Below are 24,556 nucleotides of genomic sequence, written 5' to 3'. Positions count from 1 at the left end.
ACTTTCTCATCCATAGTGAAAGTTTTTCTTTCTTTCCTTCTTTTTTTTTTTTTTCCATTATTAGCAGGAAAACAATAAAGCAATAACAAAGAAGGATTAAGAAATACACAGGTGGGAAAGGAAGATTGCGGCAATTCACTTTGATGCTCGACTCACATAACAAGAACAAAAAAAAATGTAACAAATAACAAAAATAAATGTGACGAATCAGCGACGATGACTTTAACAACTCCAACAACAAACGCAAGTGTAAAACAATAACCGTGAAATAACGAACTCGGGCAAGACAAACACTCAATCACTTGATAACGTCTCCTTGTGGCTTATACTGTACCTAGCAATAAAGCAAACACCTGATATCTCCTTCTTCTTTTACTTTGCGGTTTTGTTGGGCTCTTCATTTTGCCATTACCCAGATACTGTATGTGCAGCCCTGAAGATGGTTTTCCGTGGTTTCCCATTTTCACACCAGGCAAATGCTGGGGCTGTACCTTAATTAAGGCCACGGCTGCTTCCTTCCCATTCCTAGGCCTTTCCTGCCGCATCGTCGCCATAAGACGTGTCTGTGCCAGTGCGACGTAAAGCAAATAGCAAATAGATTTCTATTGGGTGTTTGTTTACTTGCATTCAAAAGTCATAGGATTATGGTGGAAAGTTTGTGTGTATGTGAGATTTAGAGAGTTAATTCAACTCGTCGGATTTGAAAATAAGGTTTAGGACGTTGTGGAAAACACCTGATATCAAAGAATGGTTAAGCGGAAGTTAAATACTGAGAGTTCTAAGAGTTATTATAGACCATTGTTGTTTGATTTGGTCATCATGCCATGGTTACTCAAAGCGTTTTAGGTTAGTTGCGACGCCATTTTACCTCGAATTTTTCCTCTCGAATGGCCTGTCGTGGCGTAAATGGTGGGAAGCATAAATTGTCGCAAACATAAATTTGATACATTGTGTGCATAGGAAATCTCAAGGGACTAACAAAAAATGTTGTAAAAGACGGGAAAGCGTAAAAGCCGGGAACGAAAATGCTGTATTATAATTATTATGAAAATGAATCTTCATGTGACAGTCTAGCAGCATCTACAGCTTCTGGACTCCCCAATATATTTACAATTAATTAACTGTTCTGGAACTGAACTAACAAAACAAAACTAATTGGGCACCAGTATACTCAATAACACACAATATAAAATTAGCATGAGATTAAATTTACCTCCAGGGTGGGATCATAAGCTGACGATATCCCGACCTGCTTTCTCAGCCTGAGGACATTTTGTACTGAAAAGTGAAGGCATAAGGAGATTCTGGGAAGTTTATATCCTACTCTGAAATGACACACAGTCCATTCAAATATATATACATATACTAACAAACTAAACCTCCTCAAATACACGAAACATAAATCACATCAAACATACACTACATATTTCTTCTTATTTACAACCCCACACAGAATTTACCGGTCATAGTTACAAACTCAATAGATGAACTGGTATGACGACCATTCATATTAGCACTGTATTCGGACTTAGTCGGTCCTCCAACACACACCAAATTCACTGTACATGTATACATGAAACCCTTAGTTGAATTTGTATACAATCCTGTTTGTCTAAATAATGGGTGACAAACCTACGCATCACAACCTACTTCACCATATCGGATAAATCTGTAGTAGTTGATTGATTGTAGTACGAAGTCGATCCCAAATGCCACCATGCCTCGGCTAAACTCTCCAATAACTCAGGAGTCAAACGCTTGGTTCATTTTTCCTTTTTACATTGAACTCAGACTCACGTTGAATTACACCAAGTGTACTGACATATCACTTCATAGAGTATAACATTTAGCGTCGATAGCATATAATGCTCTCTAATCCTGCGGTGCATCTCAACCATACATACATAGACGAGACCAGTCTCTAACAGTCATACACCAGCATGCAATATGGCTGAACAACGCACACTTGAAGCTGAACAAACCAATCTTAATCCTCCCACAACTCGACACCAACAAGACCTCTGTTACATCAAATCAGCCTTTAAAGAAAACTTCTACAAATCACATAATACGTCTGTACTAGCTTATTCCCATATTCCATGTTTATCACAAGTGGCACTGTTTGAAGTTATTACACACAAGTTTAGCGCACTGAGGCTTTGAAACTGTCCGGACCCACTTCACAGAACACCAATATATAACAGAAGTGCACAGTCCATGTTAGATCTAGGAAACAAAGGTGACCGCAGCGCTCCTAGCGGTCCAGTTGCTAAATGATAGCACGGCCAAATGGATCCCTTGCTCTTCTAGCGAGAGTGACACATCAAGTTGGCCGTGGTTATAAGTATTTGAATCTTAGCTTGCAAAGTAGCTCCTGGTATGAAAACTTTCGTTTTGTTATATAGGATATCCCGCCTCCCCACACGTTTCTCAGTATTTTAACATGTTGAATAACATGTAATAGTCTACATTTTTCTCTCATAATGAAAATGGCATGACTGCGCAATATGTTTTACTAGTGGTTCGTAAATTACTTTGTATTTTTAGACTTTTGTATACATAATGAAACAAAATTCAATATGTTAAAAAACTGAGAAACGTGTGGGGGCGCGGGATATCCTAAATAACAAAACGACAGTTTTCATACCAGGAGGTACTTTGCAAGCTAAGATTCTCATACCTATCACCACGGCCAGATCGCTAAATTCGGAAACCTACAAGCTGAAAAATGAAATCACTGGGAACAGGACCACAGTGTCACATACCATGACATTGTGTGTTCAGTTTGGAATGAAGAGCTTTTGAGTGCTTTGTATTCTGTGGGAGAAACACTAACATAACATAACCTAACCTAATCTAACCTAACCTAACCTTATCAACCAATAAAAACAATATCATGATGACATTTGAAGTTTATTGAATTGCAAATTAATTAATACATTGAAAACACTACGAACATTATAAATGACAACAGGAGAAGCAGATGAAACTGATCTTTCCTTCAGAGACAATAAGACAATCAATCAATCAATCAATCAATCAACCAACCAATCAATCATCAGCAATCTGCATTTAGGGCTGTCGCCGAGGTGGTAGTTTCATTACAATGTACACAAACAATGTTTACCACCACACAAGTCTTAAAATTGCTTAGGCCTTTATCAGTTAATGAAGACTACAGTACCATGGTTTCAGCAAAAGTACAAGCATCCATAAAATACATACATATATCTTCATTATAGATGGTGATACCCTCCACCGTTCAGCCTACAATCCTCTGTGAATTAACTGTCTCCTCAAAACCCTCTTTTCCCAACTAGCTCTGTGGTTTCATTTAGTTCTACACCTCTGACTTTTAAGTGGTGGTGCTGGTGCTGATTATTGATTTAAGAAGAAGTACAACTAAGCAACCATCCTCTGTATAACACTAATCAGAGAGAAAAAATGGGATCCGACACTTCAAAAAGTGAAGATGTTGACCAAAGGAAGACAAGAGCCATAAAAATTAAAAACTCCCTAGGATTCACAACCTAGTACTGTCAGATTTGAAAAGAACAAGAGCTGACCAAGGGAGGTCTGATAGAATAGATGAAAGTTAGGAGCCTGGCACAAGTAACTGGATGCAGTGCTAATACTCGGCTAAGGGCTCCGTGGTCACCAACCCGCACTCCCAAGTTTAAAGCCCCTAGGGCCCTTTTTAGAGGCCTCTTTATAACAAGCAGGAGAGACCGCGGGTGTTATTCTACCCCCACCCCACAGGTGGATATGACCTTTAAATCCATGTAAACTCTGTCTAATCATCATTGTCTTGGTCTCACCTTACCTCTCTTACCCTCCATGACCAAGTCCATTATTCTCCTAGAAATCATCCTTTAGTTCCTCCTGTGGGTGGGGGCGATAGAACAACACCCATGATATCCCCTGACTGTCATAAGAGGCAACTGAAAGGGCCTCTGGAATTGGGAGCGTGGGTTGGCGACCATGAGGCCCTTAGCTGAGACCTAGAATTGCTTCCACTTACTTGAGCCAGGCTCCCCACTGTCTATCCTATCCGACCTCAATTGGTCAACTCTTGTTCTTTCCCAACTCTGATGGTATTACATATGGAGGTCTAGGGAGTCTTGCATTTTCCTGCCCTTTGTGGCCTTTTTCTTTCTTTGACAGGTTCCTTCATTTTTCGAAGTGTCAGATACCTTCAATTTTCTCTCTCTGATTAGTGTTGTTATAGGATGGTTGCCTAGTTGAACTTCCTCTTAAAACAATAACAACCATCACTCATCCATTAGTCTTCCCATCCTCTTTCTTTATCCTGAACCAGCTGGCTGTCTAATCGCTTGAAATTTTCACTAATCTTATCCATATACTCCTTTCCAATTTCCTCGTGGAGTTTTTCCACCCTTGACTGTCTGCAAATGGACTTCACTTTCCTTATCCTAGGTAAGAATCTACAAAAAAGGGTGCTAACCTAACCTTATTACACATAGTCCCAGTGAATAAAATGCTTCCCTCTAACGGGTTATGGGACCACCGGTGCATTTTATAGTGCAAACCGCCGGATCTGTCCGCCGATCACTCAAGCTGCTCAAGGTTCCAAAACCCATATTGAAGTGGGAATTAATTCTTTGGATCTAACCAAGTTCATCATGTGCATGTTTATTTCTCGGAACCAAACTACAGAACGCACAGTGTTAACTTCATATGACATTAAACTCCGCAGCATAATTTTAACAGATTTAAAAAAACTAAAGACATATACAACCTGGACAAACCACCATGTGTATACAACAACGGAGGCATCGTCATTTTAAAGGATTTTAAACTGAAATGCATCATCATCATCATCATCATCATCATCATCATCATCATCATCATCATCATCTTCCTAAACTATCTCCAGTTTCCCGGGTGCGGTATATGAGCCTCTTCCATCTCATCCTGTCCTTGTACCATTCTTCCTTCACCAACTTGTCCCAATCATGACCTCTCAGCAGTACCTCGCTCTTAACTAAATCTATCCATTTCCTTCGTGGCCTTCCCATGGGTCGTCTTCCTTCTACCTTTCTGTCAAATTCCTTCCTTGCAGTTCTGTTTACTGGCATCCTCTTCATGTGACCAAACCACTTCAGTCTTGATATCTGAATCTTATTTAGGAAAGAATTGTCTATTCCTACTTCTCTAATTTTCTCATTCCTAATCTTGTCTTTTCTGGTTTTCTGGATCATAATGCATAGGAATTTCATTTCAGCTGCCTGAAGTTTGGAATTATCTCTATTGGTCAGTGTTGTGGTTTCGAGACTGTATGTAAGAATTGGTGTATAATAGGACTTGTACAATGTCATTTTTGTTTTCATGGGTATTTGCTCATCCCATAGCAGGTGTCTTACCTGGTGGTAAAATTGTGTTGCCTTATTGATTCGATTGTTCACCTCATGTTTTGCTAGGTTGTCATTTGATATAACGCTACCCAAGTATTTGAAAACTGGAATGCTGTCCAGTTGAGCTTCATTTAACATGACTATTTGTTCTGCTCCTTCCCCATACACTTTCATCACCACCGTCTTGGTCTTGCTGATGTTAAACCATATTTCTTAAACTCCTCATTCCAGCTTTGTATTCTCTCTTTCAATTCCTCTTCTGAGTCACTCCAGATCACAACATCATCTGCAAATGTGAAGGCTTTGATATCTCCATGTTCTTTCCTTTTAATAGATTTCATTACTACATCCATTACAATAATAAATAGAGGTGGTGACAATGAGCTGCCCTGCTGCACTCCTCTCTTTGTTTCAAACCAGTCCGACAAACCACATCCTACTTGAATACAGCTTCTGTTCCCACTGTGCAGGTGTTATAGTGTGTTTTAAAGTTGTTTTAAAGTTATATTGTGTTTGGCCGATTTGACTTATTGGCTGATGATGGCACAAGTTTAGTGCCGAAACTAGTACCTCATGTGAACGATATGTGACTCATTCATGTTAATATATGTCTTTGTATTGAATTGGAGGAACCCTCTTAATTTCAATTATTGTAACCAAAATGCTTTCCAACACAATTACTCATTACAAAATCTTCAAACCCTGAATCACCATAATATTCACAACAACTCTTATATAATACTTATTATGCACAAAGTGTGACCTAACCTCCCCTTTACAAAGATTTTCACCTAGAGCATCGACAAATTTCATCAGATAATCCTTATTCAACATACCATCTTCAATCATCTCACTCTCATTCACATAACTCTTCTCACATTTCCCTTCACTCACACTCGCTCTCTTACTGAAATCACTACTATCATTGACTTTGAGATCCCCACCATGACTAAATTTCCCCACTAATACTACATCCTCCATATCTTTCATCATAGTTCCTACTCGCACATTATTTATGCCATCAACACTGTTGCTCTCGACCCTCTTAACGGAAGTTTCATTAATCTCAAAATCATCACTACTCTGACACATTATCAACGTACCATTAATCTCCTCACTTACACCAACATCTACAACATGATATGTCTTCCTCACAGACTCCTGCTCCACAAAAAAATCTTCATCATCCTCACACAAAACTTCTTTTCCAATTTCTGCAACTTCCCAAAGAGCATCAATTACCACAGTGCTATCACCATCAATTTTAGCACATAGTAGGTCCTCCGGCAAATCCTCCATTTCCTCTGTAAACTAATGCAACTCCTTCTGTTGACTCTCAGTTTTATCACTTAATACCTTCTGTTGACACTCACTTAATTCCTTCCCCTGATTACTAATTTGACTACTCAGTTTGGGCAACTGCTCTAATACTAACTTCATAAATTCATTATTACCGGGCTACACTCCCCCCTCCTATTTTCAGCATTTCGGCAATTATGCCATCTTTCACTGGGACTTTATTATTTATGAGACCATGGATTATTTCTTTGACTTCTTCCAATGTTGGGGGTTCTGAATCTTGATTAGATGAGGGTGTTTCAAAGGTGAGTTGTTCTTTAGGAGATTCACAGTTTAAAAGATCCTCGAAATACACTGCTAGAAGTTTGCACTTTTCTCGATTATTAGTAGGGCCCGGATTATTTAAAAATGCATATGCAAATGGGTATTTTGAACGTTAGTGCATATGTTGAATGTTAGTGCATATATAGATATATTTTTCTCTTATGTGCGATCAATTATCTAAGATTTCTGAATGAAATAAAAATCTAATGAACTCTATATGTTGTACATCCGTTGGTAACACGAGAAGCCTTCCCTGATGAAGGAGAATGCTTTCAGTGTCGCAATACAAGCAGGTATACGGGTAATGATCCTTTTCACAACTATTTCCTTTTTTCTGACATTCCTTCTTCCTTACAGTAGCCTCCCAAGGTTTACTTAAACAAGTGCATTCATCTGTTAACTTGCTCTTTGTCTATTGCAGTGTTTTTACGAAATTAAAATGTAAAAGTGCCTAAAGAAGAGCTCTAGGTCCTTTTTTAATTAAACTGTGGATATCAGGCAATAGTGACTATACAAGTCAGGGTGATGTAGTGTACTGCCAAGTGTGCGACAAGAGTGTAAAAGTAGTAAATTAAGAATTAAATCTTATAAAAAGTTACAAGGGACATGTTTCGCCCTTTGACTTTCACTCCTTTAAGCAAGATAAATATGACTATAGACAGCCGAATAACTTTCCTTGCTCCAACAACTACTTAAGAAGACTGTTATCTTATCGTAACACATTCAACTTTCACTCTTTCAAGCCAGTTAAATAAGACTATAGACAGCTACTTAAGAAGACTGTTGTCTTATCTGAACATACGAAATTAACATCTTTAACAGTCCATCAGCTTTACTTTTTCTTATCCTCCACTAGGAGTATTCAAGGAAACACATTTCTATTTCATTATAAAGACTGAGCTGTTTATTGCTCTACCTCAACAGGTTTTGGGCACATTGACTCAGCGCTCTGAAAAGTGTAATCTAGTGAACTTGTGACATGCAGCTTGATACTACGATTTTAACCAAGGACATTCTAATCATTTTATGTTAGACAAACACTTACATTGTTATCCTCTTTTTACTATTTGTAAGAACAATCAGGATCCTGATTATTCACCTAAATATGGGCAAACCATGCCCTTGTAAATAACTTTTTATGATAAGATTTAATTCTTAATTTACTAGATCTCTATGTATTGAATAGGTGGATATTAAAAATAACACTTGTAACATACTTTGTATTTACATACATTTCAATACGGACCTAACTTGAGAATTATAACGTGTAAGAGTATAAAAGATTCACAACTAAGTATTTTTTATTTTCCACCTTGTCGATACATTAGTTGCTTAAGGCACCTTATTGGTTAAAAGTTGTACATGTTTCGTATATTATTAACATCTTCAGCCACATAACACTGTTTAGATGAAAAATTCGTATATTAACAAAGTATCAATTTTAAGGACACTTTCTCTCAAAGCATTGATATGTCACACAAATAAGTCAACAGTTTTGTATGTCTGACCAATGCATTGCAAGCAAGCATCAGTCTTGTGATAATGAGGTTTGATAGAAGACCACAGTGAATTTGCATCCAAGTGTTCGCAAGCATTATGGTTTCTGATGTCTAATGTGATCATTGCGCGGGTCAGAACGGACAAAATTATTCGCTCATTTGTGTGATGTCATCAGAGCTGTAGTATGGCCTGTACTCGCTTCAAAGCGGAATCGTTGTTCTGTGACATTGCGTTGGGGGGATCTTATATGCAAGCTTTATTATTTTTTCATTGTCTCGAAAAGCCATCGGGGAACATGAGGAACTTTGGTAGTCAATTACTAAAGCTTTATTTTTTTGTGAAATAAAACTGTTGATATCAGTGTTAAAACTGACACTATTTTGGTAGGTATTTCGTGAAATAAATTTTCATACTGGTCGAAGCTTCTTGTGATATATTCCTTATAGTATGGAGTAAATCTAATTTTGTGACGTATTAAATTGTTATTAAATCTTAGAACAACTAAATATACACAATATTATAGAAATAAATACTGGTATATAAATCACTGATATCTTGAAATGAAGTTAGGTGATCTACCCTGTAACATGAATTTATACATAGCCTACATTTTTTATCATTTTAAACTACTTGTCTACAAATTACAAACTAAGCATGGTTTGAACATTATCAGGATGCAGAGTTGTGCGACAGTCAGAAAGTATCTTTGTGTAAGCAGAGAAGCCCGTGTCAACTCGAGATAAGCCAAGATACAACTGTCCATGCAAAAAGCACTCCTTCCTGAAGTCAATTCCCACAAGTGAGAATATTTGTCCCTGTGACTTATTTATTGTGATGGCAAATGAAATCACTTGAAACTGTAAGCGTTTGAAAGATATTGGTATTTCACTTGGTAGTGTGATGATGATGATGATGATGATTGTTGTTTAAAGGGGCCTAACATTGAGGTCATCGGCCCCCATTTGGTAGAGTACTGGCCTTCTGAACCCAATTTGGCAGGTAATTACATAGATATTTAATAATTAATCGTTAGGCTTTCCGTTAAAGTACCATTTAACTTAGCGTGAATAAAATTATTTATAGCATAGACTGTAATGCCTCATTCCCCGTCTTCCAACATACCAATTTTCTAATTAATCGTTAGGCCTTCCCCTAAAGTACCATTTAACCGAGCTCGATAGCTGCAGTCGCTTAAGTGCAGCCAGTATCCGGTATTCAGGAGACAGTAGGTTCGAACCCCACTGTCGGCAGCCCTGAAAATGGTTTTCCGTGGTTTCCCATTTTCACACCAGGCAAATGCTGGGGCTGTACCTTAATTAAGGCCACGGCCGCTTCCTTCCCACTCCCAGCCCTTTTCTGTCCCATCGTCGCCATAAGACCTATCTGTGTCGGTGCGACGTAAAGCAACTAGCAAAAAAAAAAAAAAAAAGAGTACCATTTAACTTAGCGTGAATAAAATTATTTAAGCCTAGACTGTAATGTCTCATTCCCGGTCTTCCAACATACCAATTTTCATTAAATTCTCTTCAGTCATCTCTCCCTCTTGTCTTATTCTTAAAGAGATCATTCTTTATACAACTTTTTTAAATTTTTAAAAATCATCTTCACAATTTTCCTTGTTGATATGGACCAATGACCATGCAGTCTTTGCACCTTAAAACAATCATGACAAAAACCATTGCCAGTGAACACAATTGAACCATATTTCCATGTTAGCAATGTTCGGCATTGATATGGACTAAGCAACAGACATCTAAATTCATGAATTCTATCATCATAGTCGGTACGGTAAAACTGTATAAGATATAAATGATCGTAAATTGTTTTCTCTATAACTTTTGTTGTGTAGTACAGTACTTTTCGACAGGGCTAATACCCATTTTTTGCATGTCATACCCTCCCCAGAGAGTAAGTCGTATGTATACCAAGTTTGGTTGAGAGCTATGCTGAAACATACATACTTTTATCTGTAATCTTGATCATTTTGGACATATTCTTTTCCACTCCTTCTCACCGCCGTGCCAGTGGGGCTGATCTTGAACTTATTATATCTGACGTGTGCCTATTCACCTCAGCGACCCAAAAAATGATGGATTCTACATTAATATAGGTCGTTTTCTATTATTTTTTACTTCACCCCCTTTCCATGCCGGTCAGAGGATTCCTATGAGTGTCTTACACAACAATATATTTTCTTCAGATAGTAAGTCATATGTGTATCAATTCTGGTTTACAGCTATGCCCAAATGTACTTGCATAATCTTGCTGCTCTAGAATCCTGGAGCTGACGTTGCTATGGTTACGGTAGTTCATTTCTTTATCCGATCCCTAGAGCAGGGGTAGTGTCATGCCAATATCTCCATAACGGTTGGTTTTAGGGCCTTAAAACAGGGTTTTTGGGCCCATAGGGCTTACCGAGTTTTGTTCTTTGCGTCAAGGGGCTTAAAATGAGTTTCGTCTTGTCCTTGTACAACAAATCCGATAATTTGCCTATATTAGCCTATTATTTTTATATCTTTCCCCATTGCCCACCTCCCTTGAATTGTTTTGAAAATAAAATACAGTCCATTTCCTGCAGAAATAATGTATATTTACATTAGTAAAATAATTTTTAGAATCGGTGCAGTAGTTCCTGAGATTAGCTATTACATACAAACAAAGTTTACCTCTTTATATATTAGTATAGATTAGTCCGTGACTGCAGCTTATAAATTTAATTTTGGGTTCTGTATTGACGTATAACATTGATGAACTCAATTCTTTAAAAGAATGTGTTACACAATTCCACCTATTCAATACTTAATCATAAGGATTGTATTAAACCATCATCTTAAACATCTAAGACATGTTTTGGCCCTTTTATGGCCATCTTCAGCTAAAATCGGAATTATTTGATCACTTAGAAAGTGACACATTATGAATAAAATCACACATTAAAAATCTTATATATAAGAGTTTTGTCTGTACATTGCTCAGAATTTGAAAAGAATGGTATTTCTGTATCGGTCATGTCCATAGTAACAAGGAAATTTACTTTTTACTTTTCCGTAATGTCTGTCTGTCTGTCTGTCTGTCTGTCTGTCTGTCTGTCTGTCTGTCTGTCTGTCTGTCTGTCTGTCTGTCTGTCTGTCTGTCTGTCTGTGTGTGTGTGTGTGTGTGTGTGTGTGTGTGTGTGTGTGTGTGTGTGTGTGTGTGTGTATGTATGTTACACGCATCACAAGAAAACGGCTGAAGATAATTTAATGAAAATAGGTATGTGAAGTCCGGAAATAAGTTGCTACAATCTAGGCCATAAGTAATCTTATTCATGCTGAGAAAAATGATAGTTTAGGGGAAGGCCTGAAATTTAATTCTCAAATATTTATGTTATTATTTGTCCTATATTAATGAAAATTGGTATGCAGAGTCGGGAAATATGTCGCTACAATCTAGGCTATAAAGAATTTTATTCACGCTGAGCGAAATGGCAGTTTAGGGGAAGACCTAAAATTGAATAATCAAATATTTGTGTTATTAGTGGCCCTATTGACAAATAGTATATAACTAAATTATATATTATATAAAAATGCTACGAGAGGAATAGGCAGTTGTGTTTATGTTTCGTAGATCTAGAGAAAGCATATGACAGGGTACCAAGGGAAAAGATGTTTCCCATACTGGGGAACTATGGAATTAAAGGTAGATTATTAAAAGCAATCAAAGGCATTTATGTTGACAATTGGGCTTCAGTGAGAATTGATGGTAGAATGAGTTCTTGGTTCAGGGTACTTACAGGGGTTAGACAAGGCTGTAATCTTTCACCTTTGCTGTTCGTAGTTTACATGGATCACCTGCTGAAAGGTATAAAATGGCAGGGAGGGATTCAGTTAGGTGGAAATGTAGTAAGCAGTTTGGCCTATGCTGACGACTTGGTCTTAATGGCAGACTGTGCCGAAAGCCTGCAGTCTAATATCTTGGAACTTGAAAATAAGGGCAATGAGTATGGTATGAAAATTAGCCTCTCGAAGACTAAATTAATGTCGGTAGGTAAGAAATTCAACAGAATTGAATGTCAGATTGGTGATACAAAGCTAGAACAGGTCGATAATTTCAAGTATTTAGGTTGTGTGTTCTCCCAGGATGGTAATATAGTAAGTGAGATTGAATCAAGGTGTCGTAAAGCTAATGCAGTGAGCTCGCAGTTGCGATCAACAGTATTCTGTAAGAAGGAAGTCAGCTCTCAGACGAAACTATCTTTACATCGGTCTGTTTTCAGACCAACTTTGCTTTATGGAAGCGAAAGCTGGGTAGACTCAGGATATCTTATTCATAAGTTAGAAGTAACAGACATGAAAGTAGCAAGAATAATTGCTGGTACAAACAGGTGGGAACAATGGCAGGAGGGTACTCAGAATGATGAGATAAAGGCTAATTTAGGAATGAATTCGATGGATGAAGCTGTACGCATAAACTGGCTTCGGTGGTGGGGTCATGTGAGGCGAATGGAGGAGGATAGGTTATCTAGGAGAATAATGGACTCTGCTATGGAGGGTAAGAGAAGCAGAGGTCGAACAAGGCGATGATGGTTAGACTCGGTTTCTAACGATTTAAAGATAAGAGGCATAGAACTAAATGAGGCCACAACACTAGTTGCAAACCGAGGATTGTGGCGACATTTAGTAAATTCACAGAGGCTTGCAGACTGAACGCTGAAAGGCATAACAGTCTATAATGATAATGTATGTATGTCTGTATGTATGTATGTATGTATGTATGTATGTATGTATGTATGTATGTATTATTAAATTTCTGATCATTTATGTCTTATACATTTTTACTGTACCGACCATGATAACGGAGATATTCATGAATTTGGATTTTTATTGCTAAGTCCATTTCAGTGCCACCACGAGAAAATGGGTAAACAGAATTTAATGAAAATCAGTATGTAAAGTCAAGGAATAAGGAACTACAGTTTACGCTATAATTAATTTTATAAGACGCCCTAATATTAGAGTCAAAAGAAAACTGAATGTGAAGGCCTACAATACAGAAAGCTCATAACATTGATCAACAATAACATTACACTGACCATTGTTCATTGTGATGTGTTTTGTGTCTCTGTTGCTGCTTATCTCCGATAGATGGGATTACTGCTGTATACCAAGGTTTTTTTTTTTTAGTTTGCTTTACCTTGCGCCAACACAGATAGGACTCATGGCGGCGTTGGGATAGGAAAGGGCTAGGAGTAGGAAGGAAGCCGCCCTGACCTTAATTACATTACAGCCCCAGCATTTGCCTGGTGTGAAAATGGAAGACCACGGAAAAACATCTTCAGGGCTGTCGACAGTGGGGTTCAAACCCACCACCTCCCGGATGCAAGCTAACAGCTGCACGCCCCTAACTGCGCGGCCAACTCGCCCGGTCGTACTGGAAATAACAGCCTGCCTGAATATTGGCAGGAAGTAGCTGGGGAGTTAGATAACTTTCTTCTTTAGCATGCCATTCCTCTGGTTCATAAATTTTCTGATACTGCTTATACGTAACAAACTGGTTCATCATAGCATTCGAGCTGTTTAATCCCTACTCTGAGGCACTGATTGGAATGAGCAGTATGCGTATATAACGGAATAATGGCAGAGGAGTGTTCACGGCTGTCTATGGTTCGGTCATTCCAGCAGTGGAACTTTGAACTGTTAGATCGGCACCGAAGTACTGTTTGCTAAAAGTGAGAAAATGTACGGTTTTTCATTTGATCGAGTATTTTATATGATAACATTGCTTTTAATCGCTACATTCCTGCTGGCGACTTCAGGTTGGAAAAACCACAAAGACTGTCTTTCTAAGAATCCCGTAGTGAAGCACGGGTACATCAGCTAGTACATACTAAAAACACACATAATTACAAATTAAAATAATGTGCTACTTTTAAGATGAAATGTTTGTTGGCTTAAAATATTCTGATATAGTCTTTGGTGAAATAAAATTGATGTGACTGAAATAAATAGGGTCACTCACTTAGTCTGATTTGATCATGACATTCAAATTAATATAAACAAAGTGAAATCTAATGAACTTAAATAAGTCAGCTGACTATCACTCAGTCTAATTCGAACATGACATTCAAATGAATATAAACAAAGTGAAATCAAATGAACTTTGATAAGTCAGCTGAATAAATGCAACAGAATTCCTATCTCTGTTTCTGCATCATCATCATCATCATCATCATCATTTTATTGTTCCAGTTTCCCGGGTACTGTTGGCAAGCCTCTTCCATTCTGTCTTATTGAGATACATTCTGTTGTTAATGACGTCCTCCAGTGTTCTTCCCCGATCTGCAATGTCCATCCAGTGGGTTCTTGGTCTTCCCACCATCCGTTTCTCTGTCATATGTCTCTCCAAGTTAACATATGCTGTCCTTGTTGGCTCCATCCTCATTACATGCCCAAACCACCTCAGTCTGGACTTGCTGATCCGATTTAACAATGATGTAGCAATCCCAGCTTCATTCCTAACCACATCATTCCTTTCTGTTTCAACATGGACAATTTTTTTTTTTTTTTTTTTTTTTTTTTTACAAGTTACTTTACGTCACACCGACACAGATATGTCTTATAGCAACGATGGGTTAGGAAAAGGATAGGAGGGGGAAGGAAGCAGCCATGGCCTTAATTAAGGTTCAGCCCTAGCATTTGCCTGGTGTAAAAATAGGAAACCACGGAAAACCATATTCAGGGCTGCTGACAGTGGGGTTCGAACCCAGTATCTCCCGAATGCGAGCTCACAGCTGCCTGCCCCTAACTGCATGGCCAACTCGCTTAGTCAAGTATTACTCCTACTGTATAGCGTCCTAGCTTAGTTGAGTATGTAATAATACTACATAAATTAAATAACATAATAAATTAATAATGCTTATTAACTGGTGGTCTGAAATATTTTCACATCAGTATCATCACAGGATCAACAACCTAACTGTATCTTCCAACAGTAAAAAATTCTCACAGAACAACATAGAACAAATTGTGAGCACACCTTACTATAAATGAACATCATCTGCAAGCAACTCAGATTATTATTTAAGCATGTTTATCATCATAATTAAAAAATTATGCCATTATTCATTAATTATTGTTATCATTCATTGTAATGATCTGCCATGCTCGAATATTCAAGGAAATGTAAGTCAAGATGGCCGACTAACTGCACTTGACATGAGGTAGCAGGTCTGTCAATCTTGCTCAAAACCATTCGTGATTATTCAAATTGGAATTATCACAGAAAATCTGCATTAACTATTTGCCGTTCTGTATTTAACTCATTGAGCCCGAGCCACGGAACCGTTCTGTGCTTCATCTTGGTGGACCAAATGCCGGACCATAGAACTGTTCCGTTGTCTCACTTTACTACGTAATTCAACTTTTCCTCAAGAGATGGCAGAGTGAGTTGCATTTGTGATTTGCGTAGTGACTCTTCCTTTGCAATGTTATATGCTCTTTGCTAATATACTGTATATCGATAGTGTGCCTGGTAATATTAGTTTGAAGTGGGCTATCTCTAGACTTTGAGATTCGCTTGTAAACAGGATGGCTGCCAGTAAAGAAGTGAAATTTACCCATATACAGTATAACCCCTTTTAGAAAGTAATGATGATTAGGATTATCATAATTTCAGTGAAATTAGTAGTAATATTAGTAATAGTGTGAGCAGTGTTCCTGAAGAGCAAATAGATGTGGAAATCGAAGAGGAAGGGAAAGGAGAAGACTGTGTTTCAGCTCAGCAGGCGGACTGAGCTCAGACCCATGATGCTGTTAAAATAAAATATTTTAAATCTATTCCTTGTTCCGCAGTTCGTGGTATGAAAGCCATTTATTGTCATGTAGGCCTATATTTAAATCTTGAATGGTCTTGTAGGTAAGAAATTTCTCATGATATGAAGTGACACTATATTTCCTCCAAAATAACCCCAGCCCAATTCGGTTTCAATCCAACAAATATGCAGGGCTCAATGATTTAAAGGCAGCTGCCTGGCCGGAATTAACTGTGTTTTGTGATAGGAGCATTTAAATCCCAATAGACACAGTCAGCATAAATGCCGCCCTCTAAAGAAAATAACATAAAAGTCAAATGAATAAAGATATACATGTAATTTATTTTGCATTTCGTTTTTAAATGATCATTGCATGTATGTTTGTACTCTCCCTAATTTTGAATCTAAATATTGCCTAAATTTTCTAAAACGTTCTCATTGTTATTGCTTGCCTTACTAATGGGCAATACATTACCATTATAGACTGTTACGCTTTTCAGCGTTCAGTCTGCAAGCCTCTGTGAATTTACTAATCGTTGCCACAATCCTCTATTTGCTAGTAGTGCTGTGGCCCCATTTAGTTCTATACCTCTTATCTTTAAATCGTTAGAAACTGAGTCTAACCACCATCGTCTTGGTCTCCCTCTACTCTTCTTACCCTCCATAGCAGAGTCCATTATTCTCTTAGGTAACCTATCCTCCTCCGTTGTCTCACATGACCCCAACACCAAAGCCGGTTTATGCGTACAGCTTTATCCATTGGGTTAATTCCTATCTTAGCCTTTATCTCCTCGTTTTGAGTACCCTCCTGCCATTGTTCCCACTTGTTTGTACCAGCAATCATTCTTACTACTTTCATGTCTGTTACTTCTAACTTATGAATAAGATATCCTGAGTCCACCGAGCTTTCACTCCTGTAAAGCAAAGTTGGTCTGAAAACAGACCGAAGTAAAGATAGTTTCGTTTGGGAGCTGACTTCCTTCTTACAGAACACTGTTGATCGCAACTGCGAGCTCATTGCATTATCTTTACTACACCTTGATTCAATCTCACTTACTATATTACCATCCTGGAAGAACACACAACCTAAATACTTAAAATTATGTACCTTTTCCAGCTTTGTATCACTATATTACCATCCTGGGAGAACACACAACCTAAATACTTAAAATTATGTACCTGTTCCAGCTTTGTATCACCAATCTGACATTCAATTCTGTTGACTTCGAAAGGCTAATTTTCAAATCATACTCATTGCACCTATTTTCAAGTTCCAAGACATTAGACCTCAGGCTTTCGGCACAATCTGCCATTAAGACCAAGTCGTCACCAAAGGCCAGACTGCTTATACATTTCCACCTAACTGAATCCCTCCCTGCCACTTTATACATTTCAGCAGATGATCCATGTAAACTACGAACAGCAAAGGTGAAAGATTACAGCCTTGTCTAACCCCTGTAGGTACCCTGAACCAAGAACTCATTCATTCATCAATTCTCACTGTAGCCCAGTTCTTAACATAAATGCCCTTGATTGATTTTAATAATCTACCTTTAATTCCATAGTCCGCCAGTATGGCAAACATCTTTTCCCTCGGTACCCTGTCATATGCTTTCTCTAGATCTACGAAACATAAACACAACTGTCTATTCCTCTCGTAACATTTTTCCGTTACCTGACGCGTACTGAAAATCAGATCCTGGCAGCCCCTCTGTGGTCTGAGAACACACTGGTTTTCATCCAGCTTCCTCTCAACCACTGATCACACCGTCCCTTCCAAGATGCCAGTGAATACTTTTCCTGGTATTATAATCATTGAGATACCTCGATAGTTGTTGCAATCCTCCCTTTTCCCTTGCTTATAGATAGGTGCAATTACTGCTTTTATCCAATCTGAAGGTACCTTACCAACACTCCATGCTAATCTTACTACTCTGTGAGACCATTTCATCCCTGCCTTCCCACTATACTTCACCATTTCAGATCTAATTTCATCTGTTCCTGCTGCTTTATGACAATGGAGTTTATTTACCATCCTTTCCACTTCCTCAAGCGTAATTTCACCAAAATCATGTTCTTCCACCCCATGAGCTTGGTTGTTCGTGACACCTCCAGGAAGATTTTCTTTTACGTTAAGAAGATTTTCGAAATATTCCCTCCACCTGTCCAGTGATTCCCTGGGATCCGTTATGAGTTTACCTGAATTACCCAAAACACTGTTCATTTCCTTTTTCCCTCCCTTCCTAAGTCTTTTTATTACTGTTCAGAAAGGTTTGCCTGCTGCTTGACCTAGCCTTTCCAGGTTATTACCAAAATCTTACCACAACTTCTTTTTGGATTCGACAACTATTTGTTTTGCTTTGTTTTTTTTTCATCTATGTACAATTTGCTGTCTGCATCGGCCTTTGTTTGGAGCCATTTCTAATAAGCCTTCTTTTTATGTTCACAAGCTACTCTCACTTCATCATTCCACCAAGATGTTCGCCTTTTCCCATCTTTACACACAGTTGTTCCTAGGCATTCCCTTGCTGTTTCTACTACAGCATCCCTGTATGCCACCCATTCACTTTCTATATCCTGAACCTGCTTACTGTCTACTGTCGAAACTTCTCACTAATCATATCCATGTACTTCTGTCTAATTTCCTCGTCCTCGAGATTTTCTACCCTTATTCGTTTTCAGACAGATTTCACTTTCTCTATCCTAGGCCTAGAGATACTTAGTTCACTACAAATCGGATAGTGGTATGTATCATCAGAAAGCCCTGATAAACTTCTACATTCCTAACAGACTTCCTGAATTCGAAGTCGGTTAAGATATAGTCTATTATAGATCTAGTACCTCTGGCCTCCCACGTGTAGCGGTGAATAGCCTTATGCTTGAAGAATATATTCATAACTGCTAAACCCATACTAGCACAAAAGTCCAGCAAACGCTTCCCATTCCCATTAGCTTCCATATCTTCCCCACATTTACCAATCACCCTTTAGTATCCTTCAGTTCTATTTCCAACTCTTGCATTGAAATCACCCATTAGCACTATCCTCTCCCTGCCGTTGACCCTGACTACGATGTCAATCAATGCTTCAACTTGTCAACTTCATTCTTATTTGCACCCTCACATGGTGAATACGCTGAGACAGTTCTCGTCCTAATTCCTCCAACTGCCACATCTACTCACATCATTCGCTCATTTACATGCCTAACAGAAACAATGTTGCATGCAATAGTATTCTTGATAAACAGCCCTATCCCATACTCTGCCCTTCCCTTTTTAACACCCACCAAGTACAATTTATAATCTCCTTTCTCTTCCTCATTACAGTAGCGTAGCCAGGATTTCAGTTTGGGGGGGGGCCATTCATCCAGATTTTATTTTGATAGGTGTCCAAACTTCCATAGTTTAGGTGGTGTAGAATACCGGAAAAGGAAATGGGTGTCCTTGGATCCAAGTAAGAGTGGTGGATTCTGGAAGCTAATAGTAATCTTCTTCTTCTCCTTCTTCTTCTGCTTTTCCCACATCTGTGGGGTCGCGGGTGCGAACTGCGTCGCACATGTGGATTTGGCCTTGTTTTACGGCCGGATGTCTTTGGTGGTTGGTAGTGTAGTATGTTGTCTGAATATGTTGAGACAAACACCTAGTCCCCAGCCAGAAGAATTAATCAGACGCGATTAAAATCCCCGACCCAGCCGGGAATCGAACCCGGAACCGCCTTAACCGAAGGCCTCAAGACTGATCATTCAGCCAATGAGTCGGACTCCGTAAGCTAATATTAATGCACATTATATATAAAATGCTCAATAAAAGTACACTTGTTAAAACTCCTGGGGTGTCTGGACTTGTTTGTACAACACCCCCCCCGGTCCACCAGCTACATCTGTTACTCCCATCCCGGCATAATTGCAGCATTTCACATATTCCGAGTACAAGTGAAATGAATGCAAGAATAAACAGTTTGAGTAAGGATGCAATATTCTGGTTTAGAATAAATACGGTAATGTTATTATAATAATGGTCATGTGATAAGCAATAAAGAAGTGACATTTTATACAAATAATGCGACAAAGATATACACACACACACACACACACACACGTCGAATACAGGTTTACAATTAAGTATTTATTATTTTCCACCTAGTCGATACAATGATTGCTTAAGGCAATTTAATGGTTAAAAGTGGTACATGTTTCATATTTTATCAACATCTTCAGCCACATAACACTGTGTAGATGAAAAATATATAAAATTGACAAAGTAATGCTTAAGAGGAAGTGTCCTTAAAATTAACATAAGATTGACAACATTAAAACAAACAAAAAACTCAAGAGAAAATATATAAATTATTACTACAATTGAAAGCAGTTGTCAAGGAAACACTTGTACAATATTCCATAGAGAATATGTCCTACATGAATATTCTTTTCTTAATAATTCATGAAAAAAGGTCAAATTATAAATTATACAGTTTATAAGTAATTGTCGAAATGAAGAAAACTAAATATCACGATGTGGTTCTTATTATTAATGCAGATGAAAATATAACTAATTCCTAGTTGTCAATTCTTATTAAGCCTGCTTTCTTTTGGAACAGTAACTCCTGTCATTCTTTCACAGTCTTGTGTCTGGTGTAATATTGATGATGCGTTCTTCCTTGCTCTTGCACCTGAGGAGGTGGAGGAGCGGGGGATATAGGTGTGTCAAGAACCACCTTGCTGCCACCTATAGCTTCAACTGAGGAGGAATAAGTTGTAGGGCTATCTGTAGATGGAGAAATTCCAATTCCTTTTTCGTGATCTTTCTCAAGCATTTTCAAATATACTAGAATTTGATAATATAAAGGATTCTTATATTCTACAGCCTCATTAAGGTTATCATTTTTCTTTACAAGTTGGTCTAGATGAATGTATAGATCTTCATATGTGTTCATTGTTTTCTTCATTTCGACAATTACTTATAAACTGTATAATTTATAATTTGACCTTTTGTCATGAATTATTAAGAAAAGAATATTCATTTAGAACATATTCTCTATGGAATATTGTACAAGTGTTTCCTTGACAACTGCTTTCAATTGTAGTAATAATTTATATATTTTCTCTTGAGTTTTTGTTTGTTTTAATGTTGTCAATCTTATGTTAATTTTATGTTAATGCAGGGGTGTCGCCTCCTTCTCTGTTCACTTTTCCAAACCAAACTCCATGACGTACCAGCCCTGAAGCGCCATCGCCTACCAAGCCCGAGGCCTGCAGATTATGAGGTGTCGTGTGGTCAGCTCGACGAATCCTCTCCACCGTTATTCTTGGCTTTCTAGGCAGGGGCCGCCATCTCACCGTCAGATAGCTCCTCAATTATAAACACGTGGGCTGAGTGTACCTCGAACTAGCCCTCAGATCCACGTAAAAGTCCTTGACCTGACCAGGAATCGTACCCGGGGCCTCCGGTAAGAGGCAGGCACGCTCCCCTACACTGTGGGGCCGGCTGGTTATTTTTAGGTCTCCTTATATTCAAATTTGACTTAAGGCATCCTGCATTCGATTCTCGACACTGACAGAGTTAAGAAAGGCATGGGATGGGGAGGATATAACCTTGATTTTGGGTGCAGTAGAGTTTTCCTTGAGTCTCCCGTAATCAAAATATCTACGGCCTGGAAGGTAGTCACCTTCACGGAGTGTAGTACCAAAGTGGTTCCTTTTTTAAGAAGACAAATTAAATAAAGATTCTACTTCCTCACAAACGAAGAACGATATTATCAATTTTACAAACAGTTTCAATAATGCAGCCGGTGTATGTTAAGAGTACAGAAGCTATAATTGTACATGGTAACAATCAAAACCAACAATATCTACTGAAGATCCGTCACCGCACTCGGTAGGACTGGCTTTCTTTTTATATCCACCGGGCGAGTTGGCCGTACGGTTAGGGGCGCACAGCTGTGTGCTTGCATCCGGGAGATAGTGGATTCAAACATCACTATCGGCAGCCCTAAAGATGGTTTTCTGTGGTTTCCCATTTTCACACCAGGCAAATGCTGGGGCTGTATCTTAATTAAGGCCATGGCCGCTTCTTCCCACGCTCAGCCCTTTCCTTTCCCATCGTCGCCATAAGACCTACAGTGCGATGTAAAGCAAATTCTAAAAATAAAAATAAAAATCTTTTCGCAACCCCTTCCAAGGAAAAGTTGTATCCACACTACTGGACTGAAATTATTTTGTGGGTATGCCACTGCATCCACTCACCATTTAAGGTACAAGGTATGTCCGAAGAATGGTTGGATACTCAAAATATGCCACCATAAATGATGCGGTTCTGGCTCAAAAGTGTAAGGAAAGGTAAGGGACGGGATCTAGTGTTTTAAGTAGAATCCGTATCAATAGAACGTGACTTCCCATTTTAAAAATGTTCCATGTATCGACTGCGATTCAAGCCTGGGCCATCCTGATGAGAAGATAGAACCATTGGAACTGAGTTATCACGCCCGCCAATTACAAAATAGTTACCCGCACTTTTGATGGTGCCATTTGAGGTTCCAATCAGTCCCCGGGCATTTGACAAAATATATAGGCCTACCTATCGAACTTAGGCACGACTCCGCGATTGTCTTGCTACTGTAAAAATAAATAAAAACTTTTTCATAACTTACCGAGGATGCACATAGTGTTGGCTTCTCAGTGACAAAACGGTCCCTCTTCAAAGAAAGTTACTTATATGGCACAAAATGAGGAACTAACGAGCAGCTCACAATCCTGTCACAGTCTGCCCAACCAACGCTGCAACTTAAACACAGCACATCTCTCAACCACGGTACAACCCGAGGATCCCTAGGACATTGTTGTTCCCTGGAACTGATATGCAAAAGCTGACACGATATTGTAAGCTTGCAACTGTTTCTGGACATGCCCCCCCCCGTTATCTCGGTGGTCACGTTTCTGCCCCCTACTGAGTAATCCCTTGCTAATTGCCCCTTTCTTCATGTCTTGACATTTGTCAACACACGGTTACATTCTCAATACTGAGGCCTCTACAGGGAAATATCCCCGCGCAACACAATTCTAAGTGTCTTCCTTTCATTCAAGCAGTACAAATATGGAGAATTATGTATGGCCCTGCTAGTAGATTCTTGTCGCTACGTTAACTTAACATTTCGGCGTACGTTTTTAAGTTGTTCGTACCGTATGTAAAACAACGGCTGATCCTCGCTCTAGTTCCAGGAAATATTTTGGGGGGGGCCCGGCCCCACTGGGCCCCTCCCCCCTTGGCTATGCCAGTGCCTCATTATCTCCCCTTACCTGAATATCACATACTCCTGGTGCATCCAGATGCATCCTCTTTGCTGACTCAGCTAGTTCTGTTTTCTTTCTTCCATAAACCCCATTAATATTGATATCTCCCCATTGAATTATTTGCCAAGTTGTTTCCAAGGAGTCCCTCGCCTGTCAAATGGGAGTGGGACTCTGTTACTCCCATAGGTCCAAGGCTTGCTTAAAATGTTTTAAGCTCGATAAATTTGTGAAGCAGGATGCTACCCTACTTGCACGTAGTCCAAGTGAGGATCTCTCCTCTAACGGGTTAAGGACCATGACGGATTGTATTGTCTTAGCCGCCTGAGTACAAGGAGGGCCACGACTCAGAAAATGTCCGAGATGCCCACTTCCATTCCATAGCAACTTGTATCCTGACTCTCAGGACCACTTACTAGGCCACTCAACCGTTGCCCATGGTTCACGAACTAGGACGTGACTACAGTAACCCACACCATGAACCATGATCTTTGCTACAAGCTCATTAAATTTCCATCCTACAAATAATTCAACATCTTTTTCTGAACTCCTAGAAGGTAAATCGTGATTTGGACCAGCATTGTTTTCCCATATTTCCAGTTCATCAAAACAATTATTGCGACTCCAGATATCATTTTTTTTTTTTTTTTTTTTGTAGCCCTGTCCCTCATTCTTCACACTCTATTTGTTCATGATTTTTATGATTCTTGGAATCATTATCACTACTACATTCATCAGAATAAAATTCTGAACCACTGCTAAAAAGTTCACTATTTCCACTAATTTCTAACATATCTTAAATTTTGCATTCTTTCAAACCTTTCAACACTACTCTTTGATAAGTAAATGACATGGTATGAACTCAACCATTGTTTTATTGTGGTGGAGGATAGTGTTGTGTGGGGTGTGTAAGTTGCAGGGATGTTGGGAGAGTACAAACACCCGGTCCCCAAGCCAAGGGAATTAACTGTTTTAAGGTTAAAATATC

The 24,556-nt window shown here is 38.8% G+C and overlaps 1 protein-coding gene across 2 annotated transcripts in view; it reads left to right on the top strand.

Moving 5' to 3' along the window:
* Window positions 1-24,556, top strand: part of LOC136858344 (NKAP family protein CG6066) — a 132,631-nt gene that overhangs the window by 95,142 nt on the left and 12,933 nt on the right. The window lies entirely within an intron of this gene.

Source organism: Anabrus simplex, chromosome 1 (genome assembly GCF_040414725.1).
Source record: "Anabrus simplex isolate iqAnaSimp1 chromosome 1, ASM4041472v1, whole genome shotgun sequence".
Lineage (NCBI taxonomy): Eukaryota > Metazoa > Arthropoda > Insecta > Orthoptera > Tettigoniidae > Anabrus > Anabrus simplex.
The sequence above is the reverse complement of the archived record's forward strand: the minus strand, read 5'-3'. Positions and strand labels throughout refer to the sequence as shown.